Source organism: Salarias fasciatus, chromosome 10, assembly GCF_902148845.1.
Source record: "Salarias fasciatus chromosome 10, fSalaFa1.1, whole genome shotgun sequence".
In the NCBI taxonomy this organism is placed as follows: domain Eukaryota; kingdom Metazoa; phylum Chordata; class Actinopteri; order Blenniiformes; family Blenniidae; genus Salarias; species Salarias fasciatus.
This window is the reverse complement of record NC_043754.1, coordinates 1,821,781-1,839,496: the sequence shown is the minus strand read 5'-3', so window position 1 is coordinate 1,839,496 and position 17,716 is coordinate 1,821,781. Positions and strand designations below refer to the sequence as shown.

The window sequence follows — 17,716 nt, the reverse complement described above, 5'->3', positions numbered from 1 at the left end:
CACCTGCTGCAGGACGGCGTTCAGGATCGTGAGCGCCTGGAACCACATGAACACACAGAAGAGTTCAGACACACGCCACCAAACATCAGGAAGGCAAAGCATCTCAGGACCCACATTCTGCCTGCCGAGCCTGAACTCAGGGGCCTTCACTGAGAGCCTCATGATGGACTTCATCCGGCTGGCGCTCTTTCCAAAGCGGCTCAGGGTCAGGAGACTCTGCTGGGTGGAGTTCATCTCGCACGTCTGACCCAGACTCGGAAATTTGACAAATGAAAAGACAAGTTCATCAGTTCCTCACAGAACCATCAAGCTCATTTTCTCTGAACAATGACGACAAAGATTTGATTCAGTCTGACTCTGTTGGACTCACCCGAAACATCCTTCCTCCCAGCAGTGTCTTACCTGGTGGGATGTGGTTGTTCCTCATTCAGTTTCATATTCCCATGCCTCGTAAGGTGCTTGCTCAGTTTTGAGGTGGAACCTTTCACTGTGGATAAAAGCTTTCTTCCCATGCAGAGCTCTGACATTTCTTCCACTTACTTACTGAGCCAAAAGTAATGCTGGGTACTTCCACACTCAGAGTGACTCATTGGATGATCTCTATCTGGGCAGGATTTCCATCCAAAAAAAAGTGTAGATGCAACAAAGACACGCTGAGATAATTTACACAGACAGAACGGGTGGATTTAGGCCAGCTGATGATGAAAGGTAATACCTACAAGGCAAACTGTGCTTTTGAAAAAGGAGTCCAGGCCTCGGAAACGGTTTGCTAATTGAAATGCAAAACTCACTTAGCAAGATTAAGATTTCATTTAGTCATCCTCCTGTGGGACTTTTACCTGCAGATCTCTGTCTGCCTGTTTGGGCACAGAACAATTGCTGGAGGTGGAATATACGCTCAGAGGTGTGGAAACATCAAGTGTGTGCACGTGCATACAGTGAAGGCATTAATGCCTTCACCCTAACCCCTGCAGAAAGTCCCATCTATTCTGTGTGCCGTATAGAAAACAGCCTTTGCTTAACTGAGCATCAGCCTGAAAGCAGAGACTCTGTCATGTTCTGCTCTGCTGCAGCCACATTTTAACTCTGTGGCCTTGTTTTTCTTCTGCTCCGTCTGTTCTGTGACCCTCTAACTTCTTCTCTTGTTTCTGGCTCTGCGGCTCCTCTCCTCACGTCTGATCGCTGCTCGCTGCCCTGACGCCGTTCACCGGTGCCTGATCGCGTCGGATCAGTCACCTGGTGCTTCGGGTTCATAAGAGGTTCGCTGTCTGTGTGTGTCTTCTGAAGAGATGGCACATGGTGGATCAGTGAGTGAAAACACAGCATTTAACCGCAGTATTTATCCCTGGACTTGGGACACTCCTGTATCCAGCTGAGCTCTTTGTCTCCCAGGCAGAGATACTTTTGACGTGAATTTTTCATTTCATTTTAGTCTCAGTCACTCGCCAAAGACCTGATTTAGTTAAAGTCACATTTTACTTTTTTAGTTTAGTTTTGTTTTAAGTTTTTAAATTTAGTCTGTGGAAATTAGTTTTAGTCTAATTTCAGTCTTGAAGAAATTTGACAGTTTTGTTGTACTGTAGTATATCAGATAGATGGATGGAGAGATGACTTTATTGTCCCAGTGGGAAATTAGTCTCGGGCAAAGTGCAAAGTGCTACATCAACATACATATACGTATAAAAATAACACACCATAAAACCACAGTGGCAGAAGTCCAGCATTTTGAGAAGAACACTGGCAGTAACAGAACACTGACACATTCCCGAGAAGCAACACAGAACAGCAGAGCAGGAGTGTCAGTCCTGCAGGAGCCGGTAGCCGGCGCCCGAGTCAGAGCGGTTCACCATATGCTGGCTCTTCAATAACACAACAGAAACAGGAATGAAGGAAAGTTTCAAACGGTGACTCTTATTCTGCAAAAGGATTTTTGTCACGGTTGTAAAAACTCGATTGTAAGCATATCTTTAATTATGTTTTGATATTTAAATTTAGAATGCATCATATAAATCTTGTATCATATATGAATATCTAAGGCTTGTTAGAAAAAAATGTAAATACATGAACTTCAGGTTCTTTCTGTAAATTCTTACAACAAATGACAACCTGCGAGAAAAAAGCTCCGATCATAATGACCAGCAGATGGCGGTAATGCAGCCAACGGGGTGTAAGCTGCCGTAAAACATCACAGAAGAAGAAGAAGAGAAGCACAACAACGACCACGGCTCTGAGTGACAGTGCTGCAGCGATTCCGGACCGGAGCCGGTGAGCCCGGCGTGAGGAGGGTTGTAACCAGATGGTCCGGCGGCCAGCGTCAGCTTTTTCATCACAATTTTACTCATCAGTTCATAATGTCCTGAGATTTGTTTTTTTTTTAGTTTTTAGTTTTTGTTGTCTTTACCTATTAAATTTACATTCTCGTCACACAAATAGTTTTCGTTTAAGTTTTTGTTGACAAAATTAACACTGCTCCCAGGCATAGTTTCCTGTACAAAGATACAAGATTCAGTTTGATTATTTTGGCCGCGGGCAAAATGAGTGCCGGTTCAGTCATTTCAGACATGACAGGAAACACCACACTACGCAGAGCTGGTACCATTCGCCTGGCTGTGCACACGGCCCGGCGATGGAGATCAGAGGAGTGATTAGCGGCGGAGCTTCCTTAAAGCGCGGAAACATGGGGAAAGTGAGAAAAGTGACTTTAGATGTAGTGAAGTCCGGACAGAGGGGGACGAGGACGCATGCTGAGGACCGCGGTGTGCAGAGAGTCTTTGTAGTGAAACATGAAAGACGGTCATGCATGACTTTAAAGATGTAACATGAACAGACTGAACCAAGTGGGCGTGGGCCTGGAGCACTAATAAAAACCAACAGATAATGAACTCCTTCCACACAGGATTACTAAAGTCACCTGTCAGATTGGTTTTATCAGTTTAATTTAATTATTGCTTATTATTTGCCGCCTCTTTACTCTCCCTTGGATTGGTCTATTTAATTTAAATGTTGAAGCATTTATTAGTTTCCTCAATCCAAGTTTGTGCACATGCATATGAGTGTGTGTGTGTTTTGTCATTCGCCTTTGAAGCACTTTGAAATCTTAGTGTGAAACATATTGATTAATGCATGCATACCTTTTACTGATCTGCTCTCACATACAGTAGGAACAGACTTTATTTTTAGGGCTGAAATACTTGAGAGGGTTTGGAAACACATGAAGTCGTTTCCTCGTCAGCAGGAGGTGCGATGAGCTCCGACTACAGCAGAAAATGTTCCTTTCAGCCTCATTAAAACTGTTGATCACAGAGTCGGTGGCAGTCAGAGGCAGTTAGAGGGTCGTCAAACTCCCAGCAGCCCGGCCAGGCTGGATCTGGAAGCCAAGGACATAAACGGCCTCGTTAATTTTAACGGATGAAACACAACATGGATTTTTCACACAATCTTTTCTTTTTTCTTTCTCTTTTTAAACTGATGGAGAACCGGCGACGTGGCAGAGGAGTTCCACGTCGCCCTCTGAGGACGGATGGTTGAATAATAGCTCCTCAGTACTCGGGACGACATGTTGTCGTCTCTCTTTAGATGGAACGCAGATCTGCTGGTTTCAGCGAGTTTGCATGTTTTCCCTGAATGTTGTCCAATAAAACAGATGAAGGGATGATTTATGACCCTGAACATCCAGACGGTGTGTGTGTGTGTGTGTGTGTGTGTGTGTGTGTGTGTGTGTGTGTGTGTGTGTGTGTGTGTGTGTGTGGTTCTTCCTGATGTTCTGGACTTCCAGATATTTACCGTCAACATAAAACCCTCATCCTCACTTTTGTCCCCGAAGCGTTCAGGTTTACGTCCGACGCGGACTTTCTCTCCGCCTCGTCGTCCTTCACGCCACTCTCAGCTGTGTTCGGTGCTGAAATCCTCATTTAGATTTTAACCTTCAATTTCTGATGCTGCTTCTGAACACAAACGACGCTCCACTTTTTCTCCTGAAGGAAAAACATATTCGCTCTCCCATCTTTCATCTTCTATCTGCATGAACCGTTTCAGCCATTCACAAATAACTCTGATCTGGATTCATCCGGTAACACAGCTGATGAGTTTGACTCTCCTGGACCTCGAGACCTGGTAGGCCCTCCAGAGCCTCTTGGCCCTGCAGGCCTCCTTCCAAATCAGTGGAAACTTTGAACATTCAGTCTCTTCAGGAGGATCTGAACCGAGAGGAACTTCCTCAGGTTCTCTGAACTAAATTATCTTGAGTTCTTCTTTCTCAGTTTCATGAAAACTTCACAGTCATCTTACCTTTACACTCATGTTCCTTTAACATCCCAAACCCTTTAGGTTCTATTCTCTTTCAGTGAGAAATATATAGCTGTGTCCTCAAACGTTCCCCGATGCATCATTATTCCTTCTCTTCCTGGTGGAAGTCCAGCAGCGTGAAGCTGGCTGCGCTGCAGCCGCTGATTAGCCGGTGATCCGGAGCGGCGGTTTGTTTATCTCCCATCTCCGATGATTGAAGCGTCTGGGCCGCTTGCAGATGGCCGCCGCGGGCGCTGCAGGCCGTGGAGGTACTGATGGCGCCGCCTCAAATCTGCTACCTGCCTCGCGCCAAATGAGGCCACTTACTCTGCCCCCCCTTCCCCCGTCGCCGCCCCCCCCCCCCTCCCCCCGTCGCCGCCCTCCTCCAGCTCTAACAGGAGCCGCTCCGGCTGAACTCCTGAACTCGCAGGCCTGACATGATTGGGTTTTTTATGGCGGCTGTAATATCGCTCGCTGGGTCATCAGCATGTTTTCCCAGCGCCCTCGGAGGATGTGGCCCACATTCACTATTTCATCGCCGCCTCGAGAACACACACAGACACACACACACGCACAAAAAAGCCAGGTGAGTTAAATGTTCCCGTCTGTGTCCACGGCGAAGCGTTCAGACACGACCGCCCAGCCCACGCCGTTCCTCCGTCTTCCTGCCGCCGCCACGCCGAGCTGGAGCAGCGGCCGATCGTCACTCTTTAATCACAAGGAGCGGCAGTCCTTGACAGAGTTTCCCCGCGTCTGGAATTACACCTCACGCAGAGTTTAATCAAGCGGCGCATTCGTTATCGCAGGACTTCTGAACGTCTCTCTGATTTCCGTCCTGCAGCTCGTCGGTCCTTTGGTCTCTTTTGAGTCTGGATCAGGAGGCAGACCGAGTGTCTCCAGGAGCTTCAGGGCTGATATCGGATCAATAAGATGCTTATCAGTCGCTGCGGAAGGTTACTGAGACATGAAGGGTGTCAAACACGTGGTCCACGGGCCAGAATGGACCACTGACCCTGGTAAAGTGGACACAGATGCAGCTGAGACAGAAACTCTGAGTATTCTGTCAAAACACCTCGAACTGGATCGTTTGCTGGTTTGAATCCCAGAGGACGAACAGGAAGGACAACCAGAATGAACCGAGGCTGCCCTGCAAACTGCCGTCATTTACTCTGATGGGAAAGAAAATAAATATACTTACTTTACGGCATTTACAGTGAAAAAACCTTGAACCTGTGAATGAAGAATGAAGGTGAAATGAACCGTCTCTCTGACGGTTTGGTCCAGTTAAACGGTTTACATGATTCTCCTGAACCAAACTTTATTAAAAGAAGATTTCCTTCTAAATGATGGTACCGCACAATCTCAGCATCGATTTTTTTCAAGCAAACAATTTCAAACTTTCTCACAAATAAAACAAATGCAGTCTATTTTCCGGAGCGCTGAAGGTCATTGGACGGAGCGCGGCTGTAAATGTCTCCCGGATCGATCCAGAAGACTTCTGGCCTTTTCTGCTGCTCCTCTCCGACCTTCCTCCGCTCGCACTCTGCTCCCTCAGCACTCCGTCTTCAGTCCGTCTCTAACTTTTCCCTTCGGCGCGCTGCTCGTCCAGAAGCTCGACCTGGTCCCAGCTGCCTCCAGAGGGAGCAGAGCAGCTCCACGGCATGATGATACCGCCACCGTGTCTAAGACGGACATGATAGAGGATCAGTGATGCAGTTTCACTTTTAGAATCATTCAAAGACGACAAACCGGACCAGGCTTCATGGCAGAGAGGATAAAATCTGTTTTTTTTTTTAATGAATTTAACTGACGGTCCAGTCCTGAGATCGCAGCTTTATGAAGAGAGGCTGCTTGGTTCACATGCACCAGTTTTCTCAGCTTCATTTGTTTTCCTCTGAACTAACAGATGCTCTGCCTCCCCGAAGAGCTCGGCGTTGGTTTCGTTTGATCGCAGACAGACTGAGCCTCATCCGGCGCTCTCTCACTCCTCTCTCTGCTGGATGAAGTCCGGCTCAGTCCAGATTCAAAGCAGCTCGCCACATTGTTCCAGCGCAGCCTGAAGCCATTTCTGCTCAGCTCCACGTCCAGGAAGCATCTGGATTTTCATATTTTAAAGATCCTCACCTCCTCAGAAGGTTTTGTCTCAACCAGAGAGGTGACCGGGTCAGAACCCCTCAGCTCTGAGACTCGTTCTGCTCTACGCTGATTTAAAAGGTTATGCTGCTTCTTGAATATTTCTCCGTTCGTCCCCACAGGAAGCTTTAACACCTCTCAGGTGTTCCTGTTATTGATTATCAGCTCTGTTGATTCGTCCGTTGATTAATCCTTTCATTTAAATCCATCTTCTGGTTTCCTTTCATGCCTCCAGCTCACGTATCTGCAGCATTTCGTCTGCAGACGGCGGTGGATCAACATCTTCTGAACGCCGCCGCTCACTTCACACCAAAGCCTCCATGTCTGGAGCAAGGCCTCATGGGAAAGGAATGGATTTCTGCTAGATTCAGTCAGAAATCTCTATATTCCAGGTTTTCTTTTGTCTTCCGTTGTTGTTTTTTACTGAAACTTCACTCTGTCATTCAGTCCTGTTCAGGTATTTTTTTCCACCGTGGCAATAAAATGATAATTATGTTGAAAATACAAAGGTTGAAGTTTTGGTGTTGCAGATTTTGAAAAAGGAGAGTATTGATGAGTAATGCTGATCAAACGGTGATTTTCACAGAATAAAAAAATATTGATGAAAAATACATTCTATAAAAACCTGAACATGAAGAAACCAATGGAATGATTAAAGAGACGAGCGCAGTGAGGAATGTTTGAAAGAGCTGTTTTAACAGATGGTGCCTGACGGAGACGGACCTCCCCGTTCTTCAGCGTGTCACATTTTTATTTGGACTTTATCACAGGAACAATCAGCGAGGAATCATCAAAGTGAGATCGGGATTATTTTCTGCCTGGCAGTCAGATTTCTGGACATGTGAGTGAATAAAGTCTTTAATGAAGAAAGAAAAGAGATGTGAAGTTTGAGCGTCTGCCTGGAGGACCAGGGCTCCCTGGTTCCGTCACTCCTCCTGGATCAGTTCCGGCTCATATCCTGCTTTTATTGCCCGTCTTGACTTCCTGTCGTCGTTTCTGAGCGATGCTTGTGTGTCTGTCGATCCGCCGAGGCGCCGGAGTGACAGCTGGACTAAAGCTGCTGTCTGACACTCAAAATGAAGGCGGCGGCGTTGGTCTGATCCCCTGATCCGGACCCTCCTGTCCTCGCCTCGGCTCGGCGTCTGACTGGATCGGAAACCTCAGAGAAACTCACAGACTGAGTTTGAGTGGAGGAGGGAGAAACTCTCCATGTCTGACTGACCCTCAAACAACGTTTGATGGGTTTTCTTTTATCAGCTGCAGCTTCTTTTAAAGCCAACGCGCTGATCTGAGATCAGATTCCAGCAGCTGAGGCTGTTTTATCGGGTTTGATGACGGAGATGTGAGAGTTTCAAAGAGTTTACAGCACCAGGAATCCTTCTGGATGGAGAGTTGTTACTTCATCAAGCTAAAGTCCGCTGGGTTCACGTTGCAGGTCGGCTGAAGGTTTTTACTCCCGTCGCATTTTAATTCCCCGCCGCTGAAAAAACGCCAGCCGGTTCAAGCGAGCGGCTAATGAATCACGGTCCGCCGAGACGCTGGCTCTCGCCCCGGGAAGCGGCCGCGATCGGTTTCTTCAGATGATCAATTAACCGATGTAATGGGTTATTGTTTTAGAGCCGGCTCCCATGAGCCCCGGCATTAATCTCCATCAATACTCCACCAGCACGACGTGAAGATTTACTTCACCCTCACAGCCATCGGTCCGTCGCCAGCTGAGTAAAGAAAAGCTCCATTAATGTGTTTTTAATATGCATCGGAGACGACGGCGAGCCAATCGCCGGGCAGATTCCCCCGTTTTTAAAATCCCGGTCCGATCCGGAGCCACCGGCTCTTCACCTTGTAAATACTGAGCCGAGCCGAGCGTCGTATCAGGAGGGTAAACACAAAGGGAGCCGCCGCCACGGAAGACATTAATTCTCCGGGAAACTAATTGACTGTGTTTGCCTTTGTAAATCCAGAGCAGCTGACGGGGAGGAGACGGGGCCGCGGGTGGAGCGGGTGGAGGCGGCCATATTGAGGGGCTTCATTCCGCTGCTGTCAACCACGACACGGTGTGGCGCCGCTCATGACGGTTTCAGAAACATGCATGTGTTCAGGGATTATTCTCTCATTCAGGGATTTTCTTTTCTGCCAAAGATAAACAGGGAGACGTTCTTCCAACTGTCCAAAGTCTTCGTGTGTTTGAGCGTCTCTCCACTGAGCTGATTAGTTTCATGTTTCACTTCACCACAGATCACGGTAACAGTTGGTTTTTCTGTGTCAAATAAAATAACATTGAACTTTAACAATAAGAAAGACGCCCGGACCGCTTTCTGTTTGCATCAACAGCATCCTGGATCGCAGATTTAAAATAACATAAAACAAACTGCTTCTTTACTGAGAAGTTCCTCTAAGAAATGTGGAAAAACGGGAAAAAGCAGAATTCCTGTTTGAGGGGGTTTCTCGTTGATTTTAGCTGACAGTAGTGAAACAGGCACGAAGCCATCGGAGAGACAGAGAGTGAGCAAAAAACACCCTGAAAGTGTAGAGATATGAGATGAGAGTGAATCGACGGATTGGTTTTTAACAGTGGCCTCACCGAGACGAGCAGGAAACCCGCCGATCCTGGACCAAGGACCGATTTCTTTGGAAAATTTCAACATTTCAGCCCGAATTCTATCAGGTTCTGTGTTTATCTTCCTGATTGCCACCATCTTGGATTTCTTTCCCTGGCTGGCTGCATGTCGGGAGCAATCAGATGATTGAATTAGACAACTATTTAAGTTTAATATTGTATAATATTCTTTTCAGGTGTAGATATGTGAATATATCATTGTTTCTCGGTGCTGAGCTGCAGAACGGTTCCTGCCTCCTGCGGCTCCAGAAAAACTCCATTCCTCACGTTTGGCTTTGGAGAAGAAAACGTTTCAGGGAGGATTTAGAAAGTGACCCTATTGAGTGAAGGGGTGAGGAGGTTAAGAGTGTTTCTGTGTCCGGATGGATCCTCTCCACCCTCTGATGTGATCTGTGCTCTTTACCATGACAGCTGGGAGAAGAGTGGAAAGTGTTTCCATTATTTAACAAGTATCTGCTATTGACCCATCTCTGTATTGATCCGACTCGTCACCCGTCCAGAGGACCGGGGAGGTTTTACTGGCGTCGTTCGATCGGTTTGAAATGGATTCACGGTTCATTGAATGACAGCAGGACTGCTAATGCTCCACCGCCACCAGCCGTTACGATCAGCGGCGACTACGAGAGAAATGTGAAGAAAGTGTGGAGCTGTTTTCACTCTGAGCGCTAAATGGAGTGATTTCAGAGCAGTACAGACTGATCACGGTTGTTCAAAACAAGGCAAGAGAAATATATAAAATCACATTAAAATCACAGAAAATCATGTATTTTGCGCCACAAATCAGTCACAAAAATTCCATCCTCTGGTCAGAAACCCCCCACGTCACGCTGTTCCAGGTTAACCTCACAAACAACAGACTTTCTCTGGAAATAATACGTTTCTACGTGAGTGGAGGAGGCAGAGATCTGGCCTCTGACGTCCATCACTATCAGCTCAATGTTTATTACAGCGAAGGAGAGAATGTGAAAAAGAAACTACACTACAAAAACAGGTAGCCCAAATACAAGATATCAACACTACAATAAAGAAAATTACTCTTGAAAGGATTGAGATTACCTGTCCATGCAGCAAGTACATTTTGTTTAAGAAGAGATTTTGATATAAGAATTTTAAATGAAGAAATAAGTCTCTCTATCTTAAACTGATCTTAAATAAAGTGGGATGAGACGTTTTGAATGATGGACTTGGTAAGATTTAGAATTTTTGCAGTTTTTGCAGAGTAGAAAACTTTAAAATGTCTAAAAACTGAAAAAACTTTCAGTCCCAGTGAGACTTATGGTCATTCAGCGACGCCTCCAGTAAAACCTTCCAGCTCTGAGGATTAAAGCGGCCTCTGAAGGGTGGCGCTTCCTTCACAGGTGTTTTTTGATGGATAAAGGTCAAAGTTCAGGTGCGTCCAGTGAGGTTGGTCCTGTCATCGCACTCCTCACCACAGGATGGCGCAGTGGGGCGTCCACTCAGCTCAGCTGCTGTCGTTTGATCCGTTGCGGCGCCTGTCAGAAACGCCGCCATGGCGCCGGTGTTTTCTTTTGTCTGTGTAATTGTTAGCGCTGGAGCACTAAGTAAATAATTGGAATTGTAATTACAATTAATTGTTGGCTTCTGCGGCTGTCAGGAAGCTTTTCTCCTCCGAAGCGCCGGAATCAGACTCAGAACCGGTCTGGAAACAGGCTCAGAGCCTCCACCGTGGACACACTGATGAGGAGGGACTCGGACCTCAGCAGGTCTGTTTACCGGTCCGGCTCTGCTCGGCGGCCGGCGCTCGTCTTTATTTGCCCACATTTAGCTCTGATACTGTGAATCGTCCTAAAGTTGAAATGGAGGCAGAAAATCAGTGATTCTTCGCTGAGAACTGAGCGGCTCCTCCGTTCTCTGTCAACACTGCTGATGGATGTCTGGAGAGAAACTGATCATGGGATGGATTTCTGAAATATTGATCCATTTCATTCACCGTGTTTGGATCAAATTTTAACATCTTATCTGTATTCAGTGTGTGTGTGTGTGTGTGTGTGTGTGTGTAAAGGACTCGCGGCCATATTAAAGAGCCGTTCAATAGATTCGGGTCATTCACAACTTTTGTTCATCCATTCACATCAGAATGATTTTTTTAAGACATTAATGCTAAACACAGAGGCGTTATGTTTAATCCTGGAGGCAGTGATTTTAGGGAGCCTGGAGGTCAGACGGGGTCGCCGCCCGTCTCCACTCTGCAGACGCTTCTCGTCTCTTCATTCCGCTTCTTCATGGATGTTTGAGAGAAGAAATAATTCCGTTCCGCTTCCTGGCAGAATCAATGCGTCGCCTTCCATTATTCACAGACTGATTAAAAAACCCTTTTTAATTGGCCTTGAATTGTAGCGTCCTTTACCACTTAGTGCTCTAACTCCTTAATTACTGCACAGATAATAAACCTGACTTTTTTTTTAAAAACAATTTTACAGTTTAACTAATTTACAAGGTGCCTTCATTTAGGCATGTATTAGTTTTCATATTTAAGATATGAAACTCATGATACCAACTGGATCATTAATGCTGGTGCTATGTATTAGTGTCTGTTTTTAAAAGACTGATAAAGTGGAATAAAGTTGGTTTCTTCATAGACAAAATATGTTTTTTGAAGCACTCGGATTCAAAAGAAGTGCAGTTCTTAAAACGTGGCTGGAATGACGACAAAGTCTGAGTCTGTCCAGAGCGTTCCTGTCCAGTGAGGACATGTCCGCTTTAACACATCAGAGCTCAGCAGACGCCTCAGCCGTGGTCATGTGATCGTGAGCCACATGGCGTCATCCGGATAATGGTCTGACTCAGGCCGCCCGGTCCGGACCATAAGGCCGTGCTCACCGCCGCCGAGCGTCTGACACTCTACGTTACACTCAAAGCCCGTTGGAGCGGCGGCTCTGCGGACCGACCCCGAGCGTGAGCCGCCGCTCCGGGGCGGCTGCAGCGCTCGGTTCGGAACGAGGCCGATGAGGCGACACTGGAGCCACGAGCCTCTAACGAGACAGAGGACGGGCTGGAAGTCCGGACGGCGGTGGTTTCAGGTGAACTCCGAGCACAGGACGGCGCTCTCTCTGGGACACGCCTGTCCTCCCGTGTCCTTCGGTGGCGCTCAGCCCTCCGCCGACGATGAATAATCCCGCCGCCGCACCGTCCTGATGCGATGTGACGGATAATACGCCGTTATATAACCCTCTGCCATTTAGAAACTCTGATGTTTGCACTTGACATTGCTTTGCAGACTCATGCGTTTCATTTTATTCTTCTAATGCTCGTTCTTCTAATGTGACGCACTTCAGACCGACGCTCTTATCGAGTTCAACTTCCAGGCGAGAGGAGGATGAAATTGCTAATTAACACGTTCACTCCGCCCATTAGCAGTTGTTTGAGCCGGAGTCCTGCTTCCCGCCCGTGGTGAAGGACACCCGGGCTGAAGCCCGAACGGCCACCGGAGAATCAGCAAAACATTTCCAGAGAGCAGGCAGTGACTGACACGCCCTTGAGCAAGGGAGCGTTTCAAAGGACACGAGTTGTTACAGGTTCGTCAAAAACAGTGATACAGAAACTCAGACGTCCTTGTGATCCGCAGGATCAGTGAGCAAGGCAGCAGGAAACACCCCGAGGGAAGCAACTTTCACTTCACTCTGTGTGTGTGTGTGTGTGAGAGAGAGAGAGAGAGAGAGAGAGAGAGAGAGAGAGAGAGAGAGAGAGAGAGAGAGAGAGAGAGAGAGAGAGAGAGAATTCCAGGTTCTTGCAGTTGTGCTCATTTTAGAGTTTTACCATAATTGCCCTGCTAGAACATGAAAACTCCTCCATTAGTGGTATCTCTCATATAATAAGGAAGAAACTCTCCAACACTTCTGGAGCTCATGCAGAACGTCTGGAGTTCTGGACTTCACGTCACGGCGCGGCGGCGAAACGTGACCAGACAGAACTCCTCCTCGGGAAGACTGACGCAGCTTTTCTGCGTCTTGTCGTCGTTCCTCCACACAAAGCCGGAGCTCGAACTCCGAGCAGCCGTCGTTCCTCCGTGTTTTCCTGCTGGTCGGAGCTTCACACTGGGCCGGAACGAGCTGGGGGGGGGGGGGGGGGGGGGGGGGGGGTGGGGGGGGGGGTGTTTCCACATGACGACTAATTAGAGCGCAGTCCTGATAAGCGGCGAGGAGATGTCACCAGCAGCTCCGTCTGCGGTCCTGACGGTGGCCCCGGCCTGACGGCGCCCGGTCCGCCCACGCCGCGCGGCGCTCGCACGGCTGCCTCCTCACAACGCCAGGCGCTCAGCCGGAGCCCGTCCGCCGCCGACCATTATTCCCTGTCATCTGTCAGGATCCGGGCTGTTCGGATGCCGGAGAGTCACGCTGGTTGCGAGCAGCTGCAGATGTTTTATACAAATAGGTCACATCCCGACAGTCGCTCTAATTAGACCATTGTTGAGCGACGGGGCCGTTCCTGGTGTTATTAACAAGCCGTTACAGCGAGCGGCTTTCATCCGTCATAAAAGCCCGTCTAAATGGGTTTGTGGGCTTTTATTTATCTGATGGGTCCGGACCGTCATTATTCCCGCTCTTCAAAGCAAATGGATCTTATTAGCATGTTTTGTCGCTGTGTTAATTTGGACTTGAACCGTGGTTTTTTTCCGCTCACGGCGAGGCGTGCCACTTTGATATCTCCCGTTAGATAACGTTTCATGCGACGCACCTGCGGGTCGACACACTTTGCAGCGGCGTGGCGTCTGTGTTTTGGTGGAGTTCAGTGTTCCTGCTGCTGCTGCTCTGTGCAGCGTTTGGCGACCATGAGGCTGAATATCCACCAATCACAGAGCGGCGCGCTGCAGCCACATGTAAACTTGACCTCTGGGTGAAAGGTGTGCAGGGTTTGGCTCATGCGTGACATGTTTATTGGTCACAGCTGAACCGTCTTCAAAATGACAGTTTTCAGGTTTTTCCTCTGGTCGAAATGGCGTTTAATGGGTTCGGCGTGTGAAGATCGTCCTCTCTGGACGGAAAAGCCTCGTCTGGTTCAGCGGGTTCACACCGACGCCGGAATCGGTGGAGGAAAGAGAAAAACCACAAAAGTAACTTACAATGCTTTGAGTCTCACTTATGAATTCAGCGGCGAGCTCCTCCCAGAGATACCGACTACTGAAGGCTGCTCCGAGCGGTGTGGGAAAACGTTTAGCATACAGAAGTTTACCGCGGCGCGCCCATGAATATTAATCCCTCCGTCCTGCCTGTTCGCAGCTGTTTGATGCCCATTTCAGGTTTCCAGCAGGAGACGCTGAAGACAGGGTGTCTTCTGGGAGGCAGACAGTCGCGCCGAGCCGTCCCGCGTCTCCGTCGACCTTCGTCTTCACCTGGAAACCGTCCTGGAAACGCCGAGTCGGGGAAATGGCGTCCGGCCGTCTGAAGTGGGAGCCGCGGTCATTCAGACCTTCACAGCCTGACAGATGGACTCACTGATCTTCAGTGATGGTCTGGAGGTAAAGAAGGTGAAATATTCCTCTTCAAAGCTCCGTTCACATCGAGCGCGGTTTGAAAACCAGACGTTCAACGACACTGGGGACGGATCGAACGACCTCAGCGGCAAATAACAGCGACGAACTTCAACACTGTGAGAGATGCTTCAGCATGAATGAATCATCTACTACTCTGCTCTGTTTTAAACAGACGATAAAGTCAGGGGTGAAAGTCCTCCAGACGTCTTCTAGTGAGCAGGTTGAAGTTGGTTTGGAGCTCGTCTGCGTTTCACTTTTCTGCTTCTGAAGCTGTTTTTGAATCGTCTCATTCTCGTGTTTCACCAGGAACAGACAGAGATGCACTGAAGGAAAGCAGCTACTGATCTTTTACAGATGAAGGACTCTCAGCACCACTGAACAAAAACAAAAATTTTCTTCCTCTATTCTGTCAGATCATCAATTTTCCATTTTTTTCTGTGTTTCTAAGTCGTAAAGGTTAAGAAATACAGTTTTACTGGAAAAATAAGAGAAAACAGGTTTTCTGTATTCAGTCAGGTGGGAACGACAAATGTCTTTTGATGAAGAGATTCTCTTTTTGGAAACCTGACAATAAGATCATCCTCTCAGTTTGTGCTCTTTCTCCAACACAATCGTCCGACTGTGACTGAACACCTGAGGGAGACCTTTATCCTCTAAAACCGCTCAAATAATTTAAAGAATCTTAGTATTCAACAGGTGAGATCTTCATACCGGCCTCAAAGGATGGTTTCTAATGATTCTTCATAAATATACAAGTCAGGTATCTTAACCTTGGGCTTCTGTCTGCGTCTCCATCATTTACTTTCAGCGAGCATCAAGAAGGAACCTTTCTGAGACCACAGAGCGCCGCTTCACGGGAGAGGAAGTTTCAAAGCTGATTCAGGGAGATCTGGCCGCAGAATACAACAGACCGAAGCATTCAGAACTGCTGCGGCCAAACGGAGAAGGATACTTTTCTGACGTCTTTTCTGAAATCTTGTCCTGGGATGACCGTCTGCGGCGAGACGAACACTTGTTACGCCCCGGATTCGGCGTGTTGCTGCTGCTCGGCGTAGCAGCTTGTGTCAAACAGATTAGCGACATGTTGCAGCGGATCTGCAGGCACACATACCAGGGTCCCGCCGTTCCTCCTGGAACCGGGAGGCTGTGGAAATCAGATCAGATTTATTGCCTGCAGGCTAAAAATCACATTTTAATTCCATTAAACACTCTGCTGTCTGTTCAGCCGCTCTTTACAATTACCCGCTCCATCTGCCTCTTGTTCTGCATCCAAATTAATAACCGTTAGTTTGGGATTGTCTATAGCTTTTCAATGGCTACAGAAGCTCATGCAATTACCGAGAGGGTCCCTCCTCCGCCGCTGAGGCGCTCCTCTCCGGCTCCCGCTCACCGCAGACGATGGCTGCAGACTCCATTGAGCCGGCCGGGTCAATTACACGGTGCAGCGATTCGGACGCCGCGGCATCGGCGTCGCACAGTGTCACTTTTTTAATGTACTAGCAGGTTGTTTTTTTTCACCTCAGTAAGATTATTCTCAAATTCTATTAGAGGACTGGAAATGGAAATGTTGGATTCAAGCAGCATGAAAACACGACGACTTCAAGGTGATTAAATGACACAAAACATTGTTTATCTTATTCTCCAGCCGCTCGCTTCAACCCGTCTGGTTAATTTCAGGCAAAGTGGGTCACATTCTCACCCAATTAAATCTAATTTATAATGAAATACATCAGGTGTCGTTTTCAGAGAGGCAGCCATTGTTCCTCACTGTTTGTTTTATTTATTTCAATATTAAATGGAATTGAAAGAAAAAGAACAACCCACACAGCAGCTGGACAATAGAATGTAAGACTAATAGGGTCCAGCAAAAGGCCCAGCTGGAGGCATGATGACCCCTCCACCCACTCACACACACACACACACACACACACACACACAGTCACACGTGTTCCACTGATAAAGCGCTATAAATGTTATCATAAAGCACAGAGTGGCCTTAAATTAACCTGATTCTGGTTTTTATGCAGTCAGTGAATGAACTGTATTATATCATTTCAGTTGTAATCCTCATGGAGATAAACAGACTTAAAGTCCAGGTAAAGCAGAAATAAATTTGTGTTATGAGTTTGTCACACTGCATAAACACGTGTCATCAACCACTGAGCCAAATTTGAATGATTAAAAAAATTGCTAAGTATATAAAATAAGGTCTCAAAATCATGGAAAAGCAAGCACTTCTCTCTGCTGTGAAACGCTGGGGGCGTGTAGCGCTGGAGCCACGCCCACAGGAGGGGAGCCGCCTCCAGCTGGGTCCGTCTCATGAGGCTGTTAGCGCTAGCTTCCATTGTCATTGTGCCAGCCCGACCAACTTGAGCCATCAGAGCCAGAAACTGACTGAGTCGGATGCTGAGAGCGCTCAGCCTCGTTCCTCACAGTCTCCATCAGAATGCTCATTTAGTTGTTTTAATTAAACAGTCGTATTCCCCCGGTCCGCACCAGTTCTAAGCCAGCTGCTGGGCGCCAGCCGAGGCGACCCACTGGGGCAGTCGGGGAGCCGCGGGTCCGCAGCTGGGGAGATCCGCGGGAAGGGCCCGGCGCGCGTCCAGAGTCGCCGCCGCCGACCGCCGACCCGACTCCCTCCGAAACCGATCCGCCTTCCGCGGTGGCGTCGGACACTGCCCTGCGGAGGAACCCCCGCAACCGCCGGGGAGGAGGCCTCCCGGACCCGGGGCGGGCCCGGGGTGAGCCGACGCCCCCCGGGGACGAGGACATTAGCTAACGGCATCGTTACCCTGCACACTGTGGCACCCAGGGAAGGTGCACGAGCGACGTGGAGGTGACATGCCTGGTTAGCTGACTGGTTAGCTAGCTGCAAACTGTCGTACGAGATGCTATCCGAGACTCGAAAGCTAGCGGGAAAACCACCTATACTAATGCGCTAGATGTATTTATATCACTTCAGCTAAGGGGCGGGTTTATGCTAATGAGGGCCCCGTTACGCAACGCGGCCCTGATTTCTGACCCGCCCATTAAATCCTGAACACAGAGGGGCTGAAAAAAGTCTGTGAAGTCTACTTCCAAAATTAAATCATGAATGGAGGAATGGCTTTTAAATGTTGTAAAGAAACACATTTATGACCTATTTAAGGTGTTTAGAAGAAAATGGCTGATTTTGCTTTACTCTGACTTTA

The 17,716-nt window shown here is 48.0% G+C and overlaps 1 long non-coding RNA gene across 1 annotated transcript; it reads right to left on the bottom strand.

Annotated features, from left to right (window-relative positions):
• Positions 1-16,989: 16,989 nt before the first annotated feature.
• LOC115395611 (uncharacterized) lies at positions 16,990-17,295 on the bottom strand. Its single transcript, XR_003932299.1, has 2 exons — positions 17,251-17,295; positions 16,990-17,062 (listed from the first exon to the last, which is right to left on the bottom strand). It is a non-coding gene; the product is annotated as an uncharacterized LOC115395611 (long non-coding RNA).
• Positions 17,296-17,716: the final 421 nt, after the last annotated feature.